Source organism: Hyaena hyaena, unplaced genomic scaffold, assembly GCF_003009895.1.
Source record: "Hyaena hyaena isolate Hyena2069 unplaced genomic scaffold, ASM300989v1 scaffold_151, whole genome shotgun sequence".
Lineage (NCBI taxonomy): Eukaryota > Metazoa > Chordata > Mammalia > Carnivora > Hyaenidae > Hyaena > Hyaena hyaena.
This window is the reverse complement of record NW_024080783.1, coordinates 765,979-783,412: the sequence shown is the minus strand read 5'-3', so window position 1 is coordinate 783,412 and position 17,434 is coordinate 765,979. Positions and strand designations below refer to the sequence as shown.

The 17,434-nt window shown below is 53.5% G+C and overlaps 1 long non-coding RNA gene across 1 annotated transcript; it reads left to right on the top strand.

Moving 5' to 3' along the window:
- The first annotated feature begins 10,414 nt into the window (after positions 1 to 10,414).
- Positions 10,415 to 12,843, top strand: LOC120236318. The gene is made up of 3 exons (XR_005529629.1): positions 10,415 to 10,501; positions 11,853 to 11,934; positions 12,561 to 12,843. It is a non-coding gene; the product is annotated as an uncharacterized LOC120236318 (long non-coding RNA).
- The last annotated feature ends 4,591 nt before the right edge of the window (positions 12,844 to 17,434 follow it).

Here is a 17,434-nt window from a genome sequence, read left to right as displayed (position 1 = left end):
CTCCCCCTCTCTCTGCCCCTCTCCAGCTCATGCTCTGTCTTTGTCTCTCAATAATAACTGTTTAAAAATTTTTTTAAAAAGTAGGCTTCACACCCAGCGTGGAGCCCAACACGGGGCTTGAACTCACAACCCTGAGATCAAGACCAGTTGAACTGAGATCGAGAGTCAGACATCTAACCAAATGAGTCACCCAGGCACCCCTACATATCAAATTTTTGAATGAGCAGTATCGATTCAGCAGCACCACTGTGTGGACTCTATCTGACAGACACATTCATAAAATTCATAATGATAAATCCTGAAGAATGTCTACGGCAGTGTTATTTGTGAGGACAAAAAAAAATGGAAACAATACAGATGTTTATCAAAAGGGGAGTGGTTAAATAAATTAAGGTACTTCAGCAAGTGGGAGACTACCCACAGGGGAAAAGAATGAGTCCCATGTATTAGGCTGAGTCATCTGAACTTGCTAACATTTGACCGGTTTTGATTTACAAAGTGGTAACATGGTAATTGCAGATGATGTAATCCAACATGGCGTCCTTGTATTAGAGCCGACTGAGCTACGGTAACAAACAGACCGGATGTGTTTGTTGCTACAGTAACATAACAGACCCTGGCTGCAGAGGGGTGATGGGTGAAGGAGAGGGGACTGTCTTCCCTTAGGTGCTTCTAGGACCTGGGCTGAGGAAGACTCTGACATTTTTTGTTGTTTCCTTGTTGGCCAGAAGGGAAGGAACATAGAGCCGCACGTGACCCAGGCCCAGAAGGGTCACCTCTGACTTGGCTCACATTCTGCTGCAGAGAACTCAGTCGTGTGGCCACACAGAACTGCAAGGAGGCTGGGAAGAGGGAAAGATGGGTTTTGGTGGGTGGACGGGATGTCTCTGCGCCAGTAAGTTCTAAGCCTTTAGAATGAGGACAATAGTAGCAGCCACTGCACAGGAAATGGCATAACGTCTGTGTCCTTAGCTCAGCCCTAGCCTGTTGTGAACGCTCAATAAATTTTTGTGTGGCAAGCTATCTCCCGGAGGCCCCCCGTGAAATTGAGTTCCAATCGTGCTCTAGGGTAACTTGCCTAGTAACTGTGGCTGGTTGTACCTCCCCACGTACAGTGGGGTTACTGACATTCCACCAAATCCCAACCAGGGCAGACCTTCCTGACTGGTGACAGCAATGACGCTGCACAACATCTGAGGCTGGTGGTAACGGGAGACATGGTTTCCACCTGGCATTTTCTGTGTGTGTGTGTGTGTGCGTGTGCGTGATTGCTTTTGGAACCTAGCCACGTGTTTCAGGAACCCAGGCCGCCTGGAGAGGGTACCGGTGGGGGTTTCAGGTGACAGCCCCAGCTAAGCCCCCAGCGGACAGCCAGCACTGGCTGCCCCACCTGTGAGTGAGCCGCCAGCCTTTGAGTTTTCCAGCAGAGTAGAGGCTCAAGACACTACGGAGGAGAGAGAATTCATCCCTGCAGTCTGCTTTCCTGACCCACAGAAATGTTGAGAAGTAGCAAATAATCATCGCTGTTTTAAGCTACTGGATTTTGGAGCAGTTTGTTGCACAACAATAAGTGGCCAGAAAAGTCCTGTGCTTGCTGGTAGCTTCCCTTTTCTCACCTGATTTCCCCACTTCCCTTCTCATTTTTTTCTGGGTCACCTCCCAGACCATCCACCTGCCTTCCGGTTCTGGTTTCAGGGTCTGTTCTGGGGAACCCCAGCAAGGGCACACATTATTTGGAAAAGATAGATGCAGGGAAGTGGCAAATGGAAAATTATTGAGTACCCTTTCTGGATGGGTTTGAGAACCAGAAACTTTACTTTTTATTCAATATGTCTGAATAAGTTACATTTTTTGTTTTATTATTTTTATTTTAAATAATTTACATTTTAAACAGTTCTTCATTATAATGTTTAAAAATACAAAAATTGTGAGTTCGAGCCCCACATCCAGCTCTGTGCTGACAGCTCAGAGCCTGGAGCCTGCTTCGGATTCTGTGTCTCCCTCTCTGCCCCTCCCCTACTTGTGCTCTGTCTCTCTCTCTCTCTCAAAAATAATTAAACATTAAAAAACATTTTTAAGAAATACAAAAATTGTCCATAATATTAGAGGCAGGTCTCATAAGATGCAATGGACAGAGTGGGTTGACTTGAGGAGGACAAGCTTCTGACATTAAGCACCCGCCCAGCAGCCAAGTGGGATGGACAAATCCTTCCCCTTCCCCCTTCCCCTTTACACTTTATTATTTTAAAAAATATGTTATTTATTTGTTTGTTTATTTATTATTTTAGAGAAAGAGAGAGAGCACAAGTGGGGGAGAGAGACAGAGAGAAAGGGAGACAGAATCCTGAGCAGACTCTACACTCAGCATGGAGCCCGATGTGGGGATCGATCCCATGGTGTCGGGATCATGACCTCAGCTGAAATTGAGAGTTAGTTGTTCAACTGACTGAGCCACCCAGGCACCCCCTTCTTTATTCTTTAAATAAGCTAAGAAAGTTGTGCTTCATACACATAACAAATGGCATGAAGCACATTCACACTGTTGTACCACCCTCACCACCGTCCATCCACAAAACTTCTTCACCTCCCCAAGCTGAGACTCTGTACCCCTTAAACACTCACTCCCCATGCCCTCCTCCTCCAGCCCCCTGCAGCCACTGGTCTATGCTCTGTTGCTATGAACTTGACTGCCTGGGGACCTCATCTAAAAGGAATCACACCCTATCCGCCCTTTTGCTTCTGGCTTAGTTCACATAGGGTAGTGGTTTCTGAAGAGGTCCCAGGATCACTCTCATGGTCACGGCCACTGGGGGCCACACTCCGTGGCATGAGACCTGCACCCGCCCTGCACAGGTGTGGCTGGTGGACAGGGATGGCAGTCGTGGCAGGCAGACGTGGCTGGCCCAGACACTTTGTTCCCGACCAGCTCACGGCGCCTCCCCTTCCCCAGTTCCGAACAGAATCGGCGGGCGAGGGTTAATCAACATTCAGTCATGTTTCCAAGTTTAAATGGAGCATTTGTTTAATTATGTGTAAGTAGCAATACATTGTGGCCATTATCTAAATCACTATTTTATTTCCTGGATGTGGTTTCATAATGCAGGGTTTCTGCTCCAGCCTAGCATCATTAACAGAGAAGAGTTAATGAATATAAAAGCGTAAAGGCTAATTACACTTTAATTTACAATCATGGTCTCATTTTGGGACCACATGAAATCTGTTTTGAAAACAATTAAAAAAAAAAAACCCGCTCTTGCCCTGGTAAGTGGAGGGACCCCGGCCAGGAGCCCAGCTCTGTCGGCCACATCCAGGATTGGCTGGCACAGATCCGCTCTCTGGCGCCATTACTGGGAGGCTGCTGAGGCCAAGTTCAGTGCCCTGTGACTCTGGCTTTTGTTTCCAGCAATTTTCCTCTTGCCTTCAGTGTCTGCCCTTGTGGCTGCAGGGGAGAGCTGGGGGAGTCCCATCTGGAGCACTGGTGACCTGTGCATGCTGCTCTGACGTGGCCTCACATTGAGAGGCAAGCCGGTCAGAATTACCGGGTTTTCAAAAGTGGTGGTGATGGAAGTTCGTTTACTAAGTTTACTAAGTTCCTACCATGCGCCAGGCACTAGGCTGGGTACTTTTACACATATTGTGTATTCCTTGAAATTGCTTATCGGGGTGCCGGGGTGGTTCAGTTGGCTAAGCATCGACTCTTGATCTCAGCTCAGGTCTTGATCTCAGGGTCATTAGTTCAAGCCCTGTGTTGGGCTCTACCCTGGGAGCGGAGACTACTTAAAAAAAACCCCTGCTTATCCAAGGCAATTAGTCTCCCTGAATTTTGAACTGGTCCCTCTGAAATGCTTAATGGAACGATAGAATAATTTTTAATTTTCTTGGGCACAATAATGGTATTGTTGTCACGCAGAAGAATGTTTTTATCTCAGGAGATGAAAAGAAGTTTGGGGATGAAGGGTCATGACGTCTGCCACTTACTTCCAAATGGTTCAGGAAAGAAAAAAAATGTATAAAAAAAAAAAGAAAAAGTATATATAGAGAGGTAATTGGAAAAAGTGTGAATCATTGTTGAATCCAGATAGAGGGTATACAAGTGTTCATTGTCCAATTCTTTCAACTTTCCTGTGTTTTGGAAATTTTATAATAATTATATTATAAATATATGAATTATAATAATTATAGCACATTATAATAAAAAATGGGGATAAAAATATCATCCCTCTGGCTGCCACAAGCTATTTTGCCTTCTTTTCTTGTTAAATAAACTCCTTTTCCCTCAACTGAGGTCAAAGTTCCAGTTAATTAAGCCCAGAGTTTGTATACTTTTGTTTAATGGATTACTGAGGCCTGGAATAATAACTAATCAGGTAATCAAATAATAATTAATCAAATAAATATGTACAAAGGCAAAAAACAAAAGAAAGCGCCACAGGAAGGGTAGTCAGCCATCAGGCCTAACTAACTTGCCTTGTTTTGCTTCTGAAACCCTCAATTGGGCTCCCCTTTAAGGAACAATCATTTAAGAAAATACCAGCAGCTATTACCCATTGATGGTATGGGGAGGGGGGTGGGGGGGACGGGGGGGGGGAGGAGAGGAGTGGGGAGGAGGAGTGGGCAGGAGTGGGGGCCAGTAAAGGGACCCTTTCAGCCAAGCTGGTGGGCTGGTACAGTGTAGGTGGCTGTCACTTCTGGGAATTCAACCCCAGGAGAGGTGGGTGGAGGGCTGTTTGTTGCAAGATCACTTATGTTACAAATAACAGTAGAGGGCCCCCGGGGTGGCTCAGTGGGTTAAGCATCCACCTTCGGCTCAGGTCACAATTTCCTGGTTTGTGAGTTTGAGACTCGCCTTGGGCTCTGGGCTGACAGCTCAGGGCCTGGAGCCTGTTTTGGATTCTGTGTCTTCCTCTCTCTCTGACCCTCCCTCTCTCACTCTCTGTTTCTCTCTGTCTCTGTAATAAATTAAAAAAAAAAACATTAAAAAATTCAAAATATAACAGTAGAGACAATCAAAATAGAAAAATATGAAAAGAAACATCAAAAATTTCTTTATAATTCCAACAATAAAGTGCATTTTAATACCTTCCGTTTGTCTCAACAGATTTTGCAGTGCCTGCTCACCAATCCCTGGGCTATACTCGCCGCCAACGTGGGCAGGGTGACTGTCAGCCTTGTGACTCCACCCCCCTGGCCATAGCTGATTGGACGAGGGCTGCACGGTACCCAAGCCAGGCCAATCAGAATGCCTTCTCCAGGAATTTGGAGAGGTGACGAAGGTATCCCAGACTAAGTAGGAATCTGGGAGCTATCCGTGGCCATCCTGCTACCATGGGGGCTGAGGTCCCTGAGTGTCACCGCAAGCAGGAAGCAGACACACGGAGAGAGGCAGGGGGAGAGCACTGGGCAGACCAGACCTTTCCTGGTCCTGGGTCAAGGCCACGGACCTGTCTTTGGATATTAGAGACTCTCCTGTAGCGTTTTATTTACTTATTTATTTAATTTTATTTTATTAAAAAATTTTTTTTGATGTTTATTTATTTCTGAGAGACAGAGACAGCATGAGCAGGGGAGGGGCAGAGTGAGAGGGAGACACAAAATCCGAAGCAGGCTCCAGGCTCTGAGCTGTCAGCACAGAGCCCGACGTGGGGCTCGAACCCACGAGCCCGTGAGATCATGACCTGAGCCGAAGGCGGATGCTTAACCAACTGAGCCACCCAGGCGCCCCTGTAGCGTTTTATTAAATTCCCTTTTTTTCCCATGTTTAACCTTGCTTGGGTAGGTTTCTGTTACAACCAAAACAGCGTTAATATATTGAGGCTGCATTATTTTAATAATAGAAAGGAAAAGGTGCGCCTGGGTGGCTCAGTGGGTTAAACGGCCGACGTTGGCTCAGGTCATGATCTCACAGTTTGTGGGTTCAAGCCCCCCATCGGGCTCTCTGCTGACAGCTCAGAGCCTGGAGCCTGCTTCGGATTCTGTGTCTGTCTCTCTCTCTGCCCCTCCCCCACCCCTGCTTTCTCTCTCAAGATTAAATAAATATTTTTTTAAAAAATCAACAAAATAATAGAAAGGAAAAGAACAGGAAGTACAGCCACTCACTGACTGCGCTGGGCACTTCGTGCTGTGCGGCCTCTCCCTTGGATGAGCCCTCCCTGGTCCTGGCTTTCACCAGGTGGCCCCTGGAAGCCTCATGTCCTCCCTTTGTGCCCAGAGGAAAGTGGCTTCCGGCTACAGTAGTCTCTGGGTCACTGCCCCATCCAGTTTGCCTTCTCAGCTCTTCCGTCTCCTGTGTGGTCAATTCCTTGGATCACATTCCCCGTTTAAATACTGTTTTCCTGGTTGGACATGAACTGATACACATACATTATTTCATTTTGTCCTCAAAATGCCCTTCTGTGGGAGATATCGGGATCCCTACTCTGCAGATGAGGAAGCTAATGCCCAGAGCGGCTGAGTAATGGCCCCAAAGCCACACAGTTTGTCACAAGCTGTGTGAGCTCGTGTCACTGTATTGGACTGGACTGCTTTTTAGAATCACCTTTATTAAAAACAAAAACCAGAACAAATCCTGACTCCCAGGCCCTTCCAGCCCTGCCCAGCGGTGCAGAAGCGGGACCGATCAGAAGGCTCTGGGCTGGCCCCGCGGGCCCGGGAAACTTCCTCAGACAAGCCCAGCTTCTCTCTGCCCACACACACAGTGGAGGAGCCGATCCTGGAATCCTCCTGTTCAGCGTGCCAGCCGAGAACCTTCGGGCACGTGCGCTCACCCCTGAGCCTCGTTCTCTCCCCATCACGACCAAAGTCATGAAGTCATGCCTGGAAGGTGAGCTCCTGGGTGTCCCTGGCTCCCTGCAGGCCTGGCATGAAGGGGCCCTTGGGAGCCATCGGTGTTGAGTGACTGCACGCTGGTCAGGGTGGACTCACACCCAGTGGCCCGCTCAGGTTTTCCTCTGCTGTCCCTTCGCCCGGGGGCCGCAGCCGCTGGGTGCCGATGGAGAAGAGGAAGCGGTGTCTGCGTCTCAGCCCCTCCAAGGTCCGTGGCCCATTCCACCTGTTCTCATTTACTTGTGATTTTTCTTGCTTCAAAAAATATGTTCATTTCTAATATCCATGAAATGTTGGATTTGAAGGGCTGAGTATATATAGATTTTCCTGACACATGAAGAATTAAATGTGTAACATAAAAAGACATTCTTGGGAAACCATGGGAATCTCCAAGCCCGGACGCAGAGTCCCTCTGTGACGTGGTCTCCAGCTGCCTCAGTTTCTTCCACTGTATCCTGCTGCGGGGTTAGGTGAACATTCGTGGTGGTATCAGTCACTCTACTGATTCTTCTCTATCTACAGACAGATTCTTCTGAATCTGTAGTGTTTGGGGATGGGGCACATCCGATGTCACCCCTGAGGGCATTCTTTTTGCACGCCTCTGCTGGCAGGAGGACTCTGTGCTGCCTCGGTGCCTCCTAAGGTTGCTGGGATGCGCAGCTCCTTGCCCCTTCTGACTTGATTCTCCTAGAGCTACAGTGCAGTTGTGGAAGTTGTACACTGCACAATCCCAGGGGCATTCACTGTTCGTGGAGAAGACATGGCAGATGTCCTAAAGTTAGGACAATTTCCTGAAAGATGGGAGTAAAGAAGAAGAAAGAGCGTCTTTTCCGAATTCTCAGAGATGGCAAGTGAACCGGAATCATTTCTATTTTGGGAGCATGACATCTCAACTCAGTGAATTCCCATTCAACTTTCAAAGCCTAGCTCCAATGATCCCTCCCCGGGAAGCCTCTGCCCTCTGTGTAGGAATCACTGCCCATTTCCCCATCCAGGGCTCCCTCGGCCTCTTCCTTCCTGCTGCCAGGCTCTGAGTTCCTGGGTTCAGTAGTGGTTGCACTGGATGGGACTCCACCCACCCCCTGGCCTTTGCCTGCCCAAGGAGAGAGTCCATGGCATTCTAGAAGGCCAGCCTGGGCCTGAACCAGAAGGCTGCTAGAGTTTCACAGGTACCACTAATTTTGGAGCTGGGAGGGCTGGCCAAACTCCCATCCATCCCCATTTTACAGATAGAAACACTGAGGCCCAAAGCAGGGAAGGACTTGGACAAGGTTCCCACAGTGAATTGGGAACCAAAGCCTCTTGACTCCCACCGAGGCTGTCTGTATCCACTCCCCGCTCTGTGGTGGAGAAGCCGCCCAGGGGTGCGGGACGGGTGGTGTTGAGGATGACGTGGGGGTGCTCAGGCCACCGCTCCCTACCACGGCCCGGGAAGTCATTTCCAAGCAGCTTCCCAGGGAGAGTTCCCGACACGGAGCCAGGATGTCTGGACTCCTTGCTGACAGATTCTCTGGCACAACCGTAGAGGTCTGGGCTGGGGGTCTGAGCGCTGAGCGAAGACCTCGCCTGCTGCTGCCTGGCCGCAAAGTGACCCTCTGTCCCGCCTGCCTGCCCGAGCCCCCCATCTCCAGCGCCCCTCCTCATCTGATCCACTTCATCCTTCTGAGATTTATTCCCAGGCCTCAGAGCCTGGAAATAATTTGCTGACAAAGCCCCATCCCAGGCAGGTGCTTTAATTGGTTTTGTGGGAGCAGGTCTGGGAGCATCTATTTAGCAGGAAATAGAAATTATGGTGGCACCGCCTGTCCTTTCTCTGTAATGGGGACTTCGGAGTGTGTCTCTGTGTGTGGTGGGGGGAAGGGCGGCTCTGAGGGAGAGAGGCCTGGTCACAGGGAGCCCCGGCTCTTTCTCTGGGGGTGCAGGTGCTTGGGCCTGAGGTGTCTGGGGCCACAGCTGCAGGCCGGCCCTGCCCCAGCCCCGCTCAGCCTCAGAATCAGGTAGGATAGTGTCTTCACCTCACAGAGCTGAGGATGAGACGCATCGGGGCTGGGGGGGGGGGGGCGGAGGGGCAAGGACACGGCTGGGGTTAGAGCACAGGCCCTCCTCTCCATCCTTCTTCAGGGACACCCTAGCCTTTGCTCCGTGGGCTCCCTCTGAAACACAAATCTACTTTAACTCCTTGACTCAAAGCCCTTCCCCTCCTTCCCACTGCCCTCAGCAGGAAGCCAAATTCCTTAGCTTGGCTTTCAAGGTCCCTTGCTATCTATCTGGTCTCTGATGGCCTCCTCAGCCACATCATTCATTGTTCCTGTCTGCTCCCCACCAATAGCCTCTAGTCTTTTCTACTGGGCACCTGCGTGTTCTCCTCTGTGCGTCCTGCCCTGCGCTAACTCTGCAATTGCCCCGTGACTGAAGAGATTATCACTGCTTTCATTTTACAGACGAGGAAATGCAAGCTCAAAAGATTAAGTCACCTGCCACAGGTCACAGAGCAGGACTGGGACCCTAATCCAGGCCTCTCCAGCCCATACTCTTAACTACCAAGGTACGGATGGAACTGGCCATGCTCCCTCAGGCCTCTAAACCCCCTGGGTTCCCTGAAATTTCCCAGCCCTCATTTTTTCCCACTGGCAAACTCCTACTCATCCTTTAACTTTTTTTTTTTTAATATTTTTTATTTATTTCTAGGAGAGAGAGAGAGAGAGAGAGAGACAGCGTGAGCAGGGGAGGGTCAGAGAGAGAGGGAGTCACAGACTGAAACTGGCTCCAGGCTCTGAGCTGGCAGTCAGCACAGAGCCCGACGCGGGGCTCGAACCCACGAACCTCGAGTTCATGACCTAAGCGAAAGTCTGACGCTTAACCGACTAAGCCACCCAGGCGCCCCCCTACTCATCCTTTAAAACCCATTGGATGTCACTTCCTTGGGACTCCTTCCCTGACCAGCCCCTCCCACATCTAGTCTCACCCCTGGGCTTCTCCAAGCCCCAGCCAAGACTTCGCCTCAGCTCTGACCTCTGGGTTTGTTATTGTTTATGTCAATGTCAGTCGCCTCCCTTGCATCCCTCCCTTCCCAGGTGGAGAGCCGCAGCTGAGCCATTTACCCTACACAGTGGGGGTGGCAGCCCTGGAGGCCTGGCTGGGTCCGAGACTCTTGCCTTGCCTGGGTTTTGAGCAGCCTAGACCACAGCAGCTCTGTGTGATCCCGAGCCAGTCCCCGTGTCTCTGTGGACCCAGTCTGCCCATATGTAAAGCTGGGGGGTCAGCCTGGAGGCATCTGCCATGCTGGGGACGTTGAGGGCCAGGCTTGGGCTGGAACCTGACACGCGTGACCAGTATGACTGTGACTCGTGTGTTGTATATACGAGTGAGCGGGTCACGTCACCGGCCGATCTCAACTCTGCCCCTCCCCTGCTACGTGGGAGCTCCGGGGAGCCCCCTGACCTCGCTGACTCTCAGTTTAGAACAGAACAGTAATAATACTCCCCCGCAGGGTTGATTGGGAGTGAGGATTACAGGGCCTGGCCCAGAGCCTATGCGCCAAAGTTCTTACCACTGGCATCACCCTGTCCCTGCAGAGGGAGGGGCCTGAGGATTCCAGTCCAGACGGACAAGACACAGTCTGACACAGACCAGGCCAGGGCAAAGGAGCCTGCACAGGTCTTTGTTTTCTGGGCCCAAGGTGAGTAGTGAGGCTGCGTCTCCAAGCTTCTTTTTTCCTGGTGTGATTTTTTCTAAGACTCCAGGACAGTGTTGGGGGCGGGGGGGGGGGGGGGGGCAGTTCTTGAGGCCAGAGGAGCAGGCAGTGGGTGGGGCCTCAGGGGGAGGCCGGAGGCTCAGAGGAGCGGGGGAGGCAGGGGGCTGTTCCTGGATGAGGCGGGTGGGTACCGGTGAGCATGGTCAGTGGCCAGGGGGGCGGCAGGCCAGCTTCAGCTGCCCGGATTCCACACGCCCCACAGTCAGGGTCCCGGCCTGGTTTCTCCGCTTCCAAGGTTGTGGCCGAGCCTCCGGGTCCCCTTCTGTAACGCGGAAGCGGAGCGGGGCGGTGCAGCAGAGCAGGGGGGCAGGTGAGGTCGCAGCTGTGGGCTCCGGGGCCTCTCTGGTTGTGACGCGGTGGCTGCGCGCGCGCCAACCCTGGGGCTGACTCCGGGAGGGGCGGCGGGGCCACCCCAGGGTCAGAGACGGTCTGCAGGAGGAGCCCGGGCGCCCGGGGCCGGGGAGCCGCCGCAGCGCGGACCCTAGGTGGCGCCACGAGGCTGCAGTTGGGCCTCCCCGGCGGCTCCCGCGGCCGCGCGTCTCGGCCGTTCTCGGTCCCGCGTGGCCGTCCCCGCCGCCGCCGGCCCGTCGGTCCGCGGAGACCCCCGCTTGGGTTTGGGGCGCTAAGGGTCGCACATCCGCCGGCGGAGGCCAAGGCCAAGGCCCAGACGGACGCGCGGGCAGGGGAGAGGCGGACCCTCGAGCGGCAGGATCCCCCAGCTCATACGTGGTCCCCGCAGCTGCCACGCATGCCTGGGCGACCGAGGCTCCAGAGACGCGGGCCCTGCACCCTCGGGCTTTCCCGCGCCCGCGGGTTGGATGGAGGGGCTCGCTGTGTCCTGGCTCTGCAGCGGCTGTGCTGTGGCGGGTGGGGGAAGGAGGGCCCTGGGGGCTGCGACAGCGAGTGGGGTCCACCCGTGTCGTGAGAGTATTCATGAGTGGGAACAGGGACGTGTTCGGACTCGAGAGTCCATGGGGAGGCCTGCGTGTGGTGTGCACGGGGCTGGGCGCCAGGGTTGGGTGCTGGGCACCTGCGTTCAGCCTGGGAAATTCTTTCTTTGTTCTAGGGAGGTCCCCGTAGGGGCAGAGATACGGGGGTGTCTCTTTCTCCCCCGGAAACCCCCATCTCCGGGGTCCTGGGCTGCTTCCCCAAAGGGAAGACTTGAATGGGAAGGGAAGACTGTTTTCTTCCTTTTTGAAGGAAACAGCTGGGGTGCTGTGTGTGTGTGTGTGTGTGTGTGTGTGTGTGTGTGTGTCCACAAGTGTGTGTCTTTTAGGGCATCTTCTTGAGTGTACCCTGGGCCTGGAGAAAACTTTTGATCTCCCAGAGAAGACCTGGAGGAGAAGCCCCCAAGGCAGGTGAGCTCTGCGGCCAGCTTGAGGGGTGGGGGTGGGATTGACTTGCCCCAAATCAGCAGCAGCAGCAGCAGATCTGGCTTTGGAGGTGGTGGGCTGACTGTGTCTGGAGGTTTTTGACCTGAGGACTGTTATATCCTCTCTAGCTCATTCCAGAATCCACACATGTCATAAGTAGCTGCCCTGAGCTCTGCCCCAGGAGTGGGGGGGGGGGGGGGGGGGGGGGGGGGGGGAGGGGAGGAGGAGGGCTGGGAGGAGGGGCTTAGAGAGGGGTAAGGCCCCACCCCTGTCAGACATGCCTAGTCCGACAGAGCAGGTAGGACATATCTTTGGGGGTTGCACATGTTGGGAGGGGTGATTGGAGGGGGAGGTGGGGAGAGAGACGGCCTAACAGAAGCCAGAGCTTGGAGGACCTCAATGCCAGAAAAAAGGACATTTGAACTTTCTCCCACAGAAGCCAGGAGAATCTCTTCCCTAAACTACTGTGTCACCATCCCCACTTCACATAGACACACACACACACACACACACACACACACACACACACACACAGATTCAGGGCATGCTGTGTGATCTGGGAGGGTTGCTTAACCTCTCTGAGCTGTATTTTCCCCCCTTCCCTTCTGTAGCAAGCCCCGTGCCCACTGCTGAGGACAGCGAAGGAGGTGATCCAGGCCTGGCCAATCAGAGTGCCCCATCCTGAGGCTGTGGTTGGTTCAGAGATGGGCATGGGACCCCCGTGGCCAGAAGCTTTTCTCCTGGAGGGGCATTGGAACCCTCACTGCCACGTTCTTTCTTGGGCTTTTGAGCCATAAATCCCTTATTGACCTTAGCTGGTTTGCCTTTTCACTGCTCTGCAGTTGGGAAGAGCCCTGAGCAGATCAGAAGTAATAAAGTACTTCCTGTGCGGCAGGTTGAGTGCCGCTGAGTGTGGAGCGCTGTTCTTTATGGGAGCGCCTGGGGCGGGGGAAAGAGCTGGGGTTGAGACACAGATCTCAGGGATCCCGTGTCTGCAGTTTCTCCCTGAGTGACCCTGGACAGGTCACTGCCCCTCTCTGTGCCTTGGTTTCCTTGTGTGTAATATGGATCACCTAGTTCCTCTCGCTGGGCGGCTACAAGGACTTGGTCATGGCCATGGCAGGCTTGCAGCAAGGGCGGCTCCCTGACTGAAGGGGGCGGGGCTGTGTGGCCACAGTGAGGACTGCAGGAGCGACAGAGCGCAGTGGCAGGGGCGGCGGGACCCCCATTCCTGCCTTGCCCAGATCAAAGGTAGGAGGCTGCAGTTTTGCTGCTGGGCTCGGAGCCCCCCTCCTCCAGCTGGGGACAAGGAACCGGGAAGAGAGGAGGCCGACTAGCTGCGGGCTAGAGCCGGACGGTGGAGACGCCATGACAGGTGGTAGAGATGCTGTGACAGGTGTGCGAGCCTCTGAGCCCGGACACTCGGAGCCCCACCAGCTCTGCTCACCTAGCGGAGCTGTCTGCAGCAGTGGTGCTCCGATCCCCGAGGTCTCTGGGCCACTGTCCCTCCTCACCCCTCCTCTCTCTCTGGCCACCCCTGCCCCTTCTTGCCCTCCAGCCTCTCTTCCCTACTTGCCACCAGACAGCCCAGTGGCCTTAAATCCAAATGCAACTCTGAGTCTCGCCGGACCACATCCTGAGTCCCTGAATCACCCTTGGGGCCTTGCCTGGCCTTCAGCCTCCGTCTTGCTGGACCACATCCGCATGTGCTGCGGGAAGTGTGTTCCCAAGGGCCTCCCCACCCTGCACGCGGGCCTAGAGCAGAGAGGTGAGGGGCTCTGTCCTCTGTCCTATCTGCGTGACACCGGCGAACCCCACCATCTGTGCACCTATAGGTGACCGCGTGAGCGCACCCTGCGCCAGGTGTCTAGGGCAGCCGGTGTTCCGCCTTGGGTGAGACCCGGGGAGCTGTGATTGGTTGTCATCGGCAATGCCGGTCAGAGGAAGCGCCGTCCGGGCTCTCAGCCCAGCCCACTAAGAGCCCTTGCTGGCCACCCGCCCTGACCATCGCCTGCTCCTCTCATCCCTCAAGGCTTTGTCCCCATCAGGTGGCAGGATGAGTCTTTGGGGATGGGGCCATGTCACCCTCTGCTGTGTCCCTGGCTACCCTTCCCAGGGACTCAGACCCAGGTCTGGGGACGGTGGGGACACCTGGCCCCATGGCCAGTGGAGAGCCCCTGGAGGGACCTGGAGAATAAAGAGACCCGGCAAATCACTCCAGCAAACTAGAAAGACTCCACATTGTGTCCTGACTGAGGAAAAGCTTGAGCTGAGCACACCAGCTTGGGCAGGGTGCTGAGCACATCCCTAGCTGGAGAGGTGACATGCTTAAAGGGCCACGGCCAACTCAGTTCTTTCCAAATGCTTGGCTTTTCATTGTTTTTGGCGTCTAGGCTAATGAAAAATGTACTCTTTTCCATCATCAGAGAACTTAGACGATGATGACTCCCACTTACCACGCATTGGTTTTGCGTCCCTCTGTCTGTGATCCCGTCGTGAACAACTGTCAGGTGTTCCTGCTTCTGGGAAGTCGTAGAGGCATGTGGAGGGAAGGGCATGAGCCCCGCGCCCTTCCCCAAGGCCATCTGGCTCTTCCCCCATCCCTCTTCCTCCAGCAGGGGAGGGTCTGAGGGATGCTGAAGAGCTGGGGGTTGGTGCTTTTCTTTATGCAATAGTAGTCATTTATTGAGCACCTACTGTTTGCCAGAGCCCACGCTGAGCATGGAGAGCCCTGTCTCCCTGGGTTCCAGGTCTATCAAGGGTTGGACACATCATTTGATTTCAAGGAGGACAAGAGCTCATAGCAGGGCCTGGCCTCCACTGGGAGTAGTGGGAGCTGGGACCTCAAAGGTGAGAGAATGAGCGGCCCAAAGGGCAAGTTTGGATAGAGGGACCAGCCAGCCAGGTGCAGGGCCTGAAGTAGGAAGGACGGCATTTTTTTTTTTTAATGTTTTATTTATTTCTAGGAGAGAGAGAGAGAGAGAGAGAGAGCGTGAGCAGGGGAGGGTCAGAGAGAGAGGGAGTCACAGATTCTGAAACAGGCTCCGGGCTCTGAGCTGGCTGTCAGCGCAGAGCCCGATGCAGGACTCAAACCCATGAACTGTGAGATCATGACCAGAGCTGAAGTCGGATGCTCAATCGACTGAGCCACCCAGGCGCCCCAAGCATGTGACTCTTGATCTTGGGGCTGGGAGTTGAAGCTCCACATTGGGCATAGGGCTTCCTTAAAATATAAAAATTCAAAAAATATAATTCAAAAAATGACAAAAACCTTTGCCAATGAGAGGTGGAGCACGGTGTTCCACTCTGGTTTCAATTTATAATTTTGATTAGAAGTATGGGCCTAGCTCCATATGACCTGAGGTTCTGTATGAAAGTAGCTCAGTATTTTTCTTGGTGATTTTTATATAAGCAGTTTACATTTTATTATTTTTTTTTAATGTTTTATTTATTTCTAGGAGAGAGAGAGAGACAGCGTGAGCAGGGGAGGGTCAGAGAGAGAGGGAGTCACAGATTCTGAAACAGGCTCCAGGCTCTGAGCTGGCAGTCAGCAAAGAGCCCGACGCGGGGCTCGAACCCACGAACCACGAGATCATGACCCAAGCGAAAGTCGGACGCTTAACCGACTAAGCCACCCAGGCGCCCCAAGGATGGCATTTTTTGAGGACAGGAAGGCAAGCCATGGAGCTGGAGCTCTGAGAGGGGGTGAGTAGTGAGGGCCCAGGCAGGTGAGGCCTGTGGAAGACAGGCACATAAGACCCCAGATGTGGCAAAGACTCTGGGCACTGTCCTCAGCCTGTGAGGAGCAGCCACTGGAGGGTTTTATTTTTTTATTTTATTTTTTAATGTTTATTTTTGAGAGAGACAGAGCACAAGTGGGGGAGGGGCAGAGAGAGAGAGGGAGACACAGAATCCGAAGCAGGCTCCAGGCTCCGAGGTGTCAGCACAGAGACCGATGCGGGGCTGGAGCCCACAAACTGTGAAGTCATGACCTGAATTGAATTCGGACGCTTAACCGACTGAGCCACCCAGATGCCTCTTGAGGGTTTTAAAGCAAAATGAGGTGGAGAGATGGAAGGGCCCGACCGGATCTGGGTTTCTAAAGGATCTCCTTTATTCTGTGGAGGGGAGGGTGGTTGGGAGTCATGGAGGGTGAGAGATGGGGGTGCCGGGCCAAGGGAGGGGGCGGCAGGTGGGGGTGTGCTTTGTGATGGGGTACCGGCAGTTGCTGAGAGATGGGATGAGGAGTGATAGGCAGGAGACAGGAGGGCCTCCCAGGTTGCTGGCCCGTACAGCCTAGTGGATGGAAGTGCCATGGCCAGGAGTAGAAGCAGGTCAGGGGCCCCCAGCCCTTTGATCCATGCCAGGCTCTGGGACTGAGGGCTCAGAGCCCTGAGTGGCCCGTCTACATTGGATGTCAAGCCATATGGCCTCCAGGTGTTTCCTTTTTTTTTTTTTAAATTAAAAAAAATTTTTTTTTAATGTTTTATTTATTTCTAGGAGGGAGAGAGAGAGAGAGAGAGAGAGACAGCGCGAGCAGGGGAGGGTCAGAGAGAGAGGGAGTCACAGACTGAAACAGGCTCCAGGCTCTGAGCTGGCAGTCAGCACAGAGCCCGACGCGGGGCTCGAACCCACGAACCGCGAGATCATGACCTAAGCGAAAGTCGGACGCTTAACCGACTAAGCCACCCAGGCGCCCCAAGGATGGCATTTTTTGAGGACAGGAAGGCAAGCCATGGAGCTGGAGCTCTGAGAGGGGGTGAGTAGTGAGGGCCCAGGCAGGTGAGGCCTGTGGAAGACAGGCACATAAGACCCCAGATGTGGCAAAGACTCTGGGCACTGTCCTCAGCCTGTGAGGAGCAGCCACTGGAGGGTTTTATTTTTTTATTTTATTTTTTAATGTTTATTTTTGAGAGAGACAGAGCACAAGTGGGGGAGGGGCAGAGAGAGAGAGGGAGACACAGAATCCGAAGCAGGCTCCAGGCTCTGAGCTGTCAACACAGAGCTTGATGCAGGCGGGGCTCGAACCCACGAACCGCGAGATCATGACCTAAGCGAAAGTCGGACGCTCAACCGACTAAGCCACCCAGGCGCCCCAAGGTGTTTCCTGATCACTGAAGAATGTGAGTCCTAGGCAAGTGGACCCACGGACATGGCCATGGTGGGCCGCTCAGCCCCACCAGCAGGGCTGGCCTGCCTGGGATCTCTCAGTCCTGCCCAGCCACTGTCACCCACAGACACAGGCCCCGTTGTTAGAGGGACAGGAAGGGACTAGGGAATGAAGGAGGGCCAGGCCAGGGTTTGCCGGGGCCCTGGGCTCCCTGGTGTCTTAGGGAATGGACCTGGGTTCAAAGCCTGCGGGTCCTCCACAGCTGGGCCAGCGGGGGAAGCCTGGATCCGGTCAGAGGAGGCCGTGTATGGTGGTGGCAACGAGCACTGTCTCTGGAGTCAGACAGACCTGGGTTCAAATTCTGGCTCTCCCACA